We start from the raw sequence: 3,988 nt of genomic DNA, 5'->3' as shown, positions 1-3,988 counted from the left end.
TAGAAAAAAAAATGTATTACATTCATAACTGCATTTATATCAAAACCTAGAGACTTTCAAACATCAACATGTCATTTATTAATATGTGTTCGTGTCTAAATGACATATAAACATCTTTTCTTATTCTATTTTGAATGGAAACGCTTCCAACACGCTTGTATGTCGCGTGAAAAATAGGCGTCAGTTCTATTTCTAGCATGCACACTTTTTCGTGTGTCACGCAGGCAGTGTGCAAGCTCTAACCTGTTAACATGGGAGCCAAAATAAAAACGGACACGCCACGCAGTGACACGCTCACGCAATGCAGCCAGTGTGTAGCCGGCCTAAGCCCCCCTCTTCTGAAAAAGCCCAGTCTGCTCCGATTGGTCAGCATTGCCCGGTCTCTGCACCGTCATTGCGGCCGGGGAATGACTGTAACGGCACTGTAGCGGCACTTTCTACCCCTGTATAGTATAGTTGTGACATCACAACCAACCTGAAAAGGACACTTGTCCTGATGGCTCGTTTGAAAGCACAGTGTCTGAATATGAGCTGTGTGGATTTCTCTGTGGATTGAGCGTTTTGATACTTTTACAGTATATATATATATATATATATATATATTGTTTTTATTTTTACAATATGGAACCTTTAATACAAAATTTCAACCACTTGTGATTCAGTTTAATAATACAAACCTCAGTATTGGCTTCAAAGCACAGTGGTCAAACACACACACACACACACACACACACACACACACACACACACACACACACACATACATACATATCCAGTGCTTGCCAATGTCTGTTCACAGTAGCTTTCATCCATCACAGCGACATGGCTGAAGGGATATAAAGAGAGGCAAGCAGGATCACCTGCTAGAGCTCACCTCATTCTGGCTCCTGCATCCCCTCCTTCCTGTCTCTTGGTCACCGTGACAGCAGACCAAAACAGGGGCTGTGCCACACCGGTGCCAAACAAGCTCAAGCTCTATGATATCATACCGGATTTGCTTATGCTGAAAGAGGCTGCTTTCCAAGACGTCCGGAGGATTAAGCATCCGTGACGACAATAGGTGACGAAAGACTACTTTTTGACATCTCGCATCTAAACACAGGCCTGGATTTTCTGTTTAAAATTTGATACACAGACGTTTTTGAGAATGCGAGGGAATTATTAGTTATTTTTGTATTAGTATGCTCATTTTGTCATTTTTCCAGTGGAAACATACACCAGAATTAGCACAGTGCTGTATGTACTTTGGACTTGGCTGCATCCCGTTCAAATAAACCGATAACCGAAACTACAACGAATCTGTAATTGCTCTATCTGCAATCACTTTGTTGGAGTAATTATCACTCGTTTCAGCTGTCAAATATTTCACTCTGGGGGGGGATGATATTTTCCTCCAGCGACACACACACACACACTGATGTTAAGCAGTGTGCTAGTGTTTCCCTGCCTGCTGGAGCCCTCCTTGTGAACCCTAAGCCACTGTTTGGGGAGATGTAATGGGGTTGATGTTGGCAGGCCATCACAGTAAAAACTCAGGGAGCTCTCTGTCGGCAATCACGGATCTCCCCCCCCTCCCCCTCCCCCGTCTGCAGTAGACAGCACTGCTGTGGCTAAAGACGTCCTTTATCATGTCCCTATAGCTCTGCTCGGGGATAAGCTCTCCTTGTCACACAACGTTAAATAAATACAGTAAAAAAAATACTAGAAATATTATGAAGTTATATTCATACCGCATATATCCTAAAGGGTCATTTTGTTTATGTCAACCTGGACCCTATTTTCCCATGTGTTGGTGTCTTGGTGACCATTGTGAAAAAGAATAGGTTTGTACCAGACTGATCTCGTGAAATGGCGTATGTATGACACGCCAATTCGTATGCCATTATTGCCGCTTTTTAGCGTGTTTATCAACGTTTGGCCTCCATTGGCTAACTTACCTTGCGGTGGCATGTGAATTGACGCCGTAGAGGAGTAGTATGAAAGGGCGAATCGCCGCGCTGTGAGGGTGGTTGGGCTGGTGGATGGGTAAAACACAGGACTTTCACCCAGGAGAGTGGGGTTTTGTGTTCTGCGTGTGGCGTTTTCCTAAGGCCAACCCCGTTGTTCTTTTCCTGAAGCCAACCTGATTTTCTTTTCCTAATTCCAACCGTTACTCCGTTTTCTTGTTTTCCTAATATCCGCATGTGACGTAGTCTCGCAATAACACGTGGCCTCGCGATAACACGCCACATGGCTTTAGAAAGTGCCACGTGGCGTGTATGTTTGCCGTCCGCTGTATACAGCGTAGACATACACACGGATAGCTCAAAATGCGTACAGATAACACGCCACTTGGCTTTAGGAAAGTGGCGTGTATGTTTACGCAAAGTCATGATGTCATGTTGCCAGTATTGAGCGAGAACGCCGTAATCGTAAAGGGAAAATGTGCATTGTGAAATGTGTCCACTAAAGTGCTGTTTTTTTGTTGTTTTGTTGTTAGATTGTTATTCTTAGTGTCTGACAACATTATGGAAAATATACCTACAAAGATAGACCTTTTTGTAGAGTAAGATCCTTTTTGCTTAACTAGAAACAGCTCAGAAAACGCTATTATCAAACTCATCAGACTTTCCATACACAAACCATACTTTCAGCGTGCATAGAGCCCGCGTATTTTCAAATGTAAATGGATGAATTAAGGGTTAGTTGTAACAAAGTCTATATCCTTGACCTTTCCACTTCCAGGATTGCTCCAGTGCCGCAGGAAATTCCGCCGGATGCGTATATTTTCCGTTACCTTCCGCTTTCTTTGCGTTGGAATTTTAAACTCCGGTGGATTTCTGAGGACTATCGTTGACTGCTCCTCAGATCTCTGCAGGGTAAATCCAGACAGCTAGCTAGACTATCTGTCCAATCTGAGTTTTCTCTAGCACAACTATTTTGCAGCTGCTTCGTGCGGAGCTTTGCGCCGCCCATGACGATTGTGATTGTTTCAAAGAAATGCCAATAAACCAGAGAATGTTATTCTCCTGTCCCGGAATGCTGTGTGGACCAGCCAGACCCTCCTCTGCTCTGCAGCGTGTGGATGGTCTGGCAAAGTGAGACTAGTTTCAACTACACCAGAGAGGTGATTGTTGGAACAATGAAAAGACAAACTAAGACGGCTTTTGATGGTTTTATTTTATTTTGTTTCTGTCGACTTTGAATGAAGTATGTTTTACAATTATAAAATGACTGGATTTTAAATGGAGTCTGATGGGTGTGGAGATAGCGATTTCAGGAACGTTTCATGTTAAGCAAAAATCCACTTATAATCTAAACATGTCAGTGGCAAAAACAATTACTTTCTTGCTTAATACTTGACCAGTATCAAAGATTGTTGTTCCCATCAGTAACGTAGACACAAAATCATAGGGTCCAGCTTGAAGAAAAAAAAAACTAAGTTGCCCTTTAATGTGCTTTGCAAAAAAGACCAGAAGAAGACGGTGTTAGTTTTTATTGCCATTTCCCGCAACTAGGAATATAGTTGTTTCCCCCTTTGGATCACCCATTAGCCATTATGTTTGTTTCAACTTCAGTTTGTCATTTCACAAATTTCCCAGCATGTCTTTCAGTCGATTGCAGACAGTTTTCTCTGCATTCCTGCGGTCCTTCCCATGTTTATAACTTACAAAGTTATAATTATAATTACGAGTTGAAGTTAGAAATAAGCAAGATGGATACAGTTGTGTTGTTGCTGGCGATTTGATTGTCAGTGACAGGGCTGAGACTAAAATATACAGCATGTCTTTATTTGGAATTGGAGCATCATAATGGCCAGATGAAAACCACATGAAAAGTATCATTTAAAGTATGCAAACGCACTCTTTGGTTTTCTGAGCCATCTCGTGTCCAATAAATGTGCTAAATGTGCAGTTTTTTTTTTTGCAGACGACATTAACATTTCCCGCTGACATTGCGTCACTGTACTTCACATCCCTCTTCGTGTAGACACAGGGCCTTATTATAC

The sequence above is a fragment of the Perca flavescens genome, chromosome 21 (assembly GCF_004354835.1).
Source record: "Perca flavescens isolate YP-PL-M2 chromosome 21, PFLA_1.0, whole genome shotgun sequence".
NCBI lineage: Eukaryota > Metazoa > Chordata > Actinopteri > Perciformes > Percidae > Perca > Perca flavescens.
The sequence above is the reverse complement of the archived record's forward strand: the minus strand, read 5'-3'. Positions refer to the sequence as shown.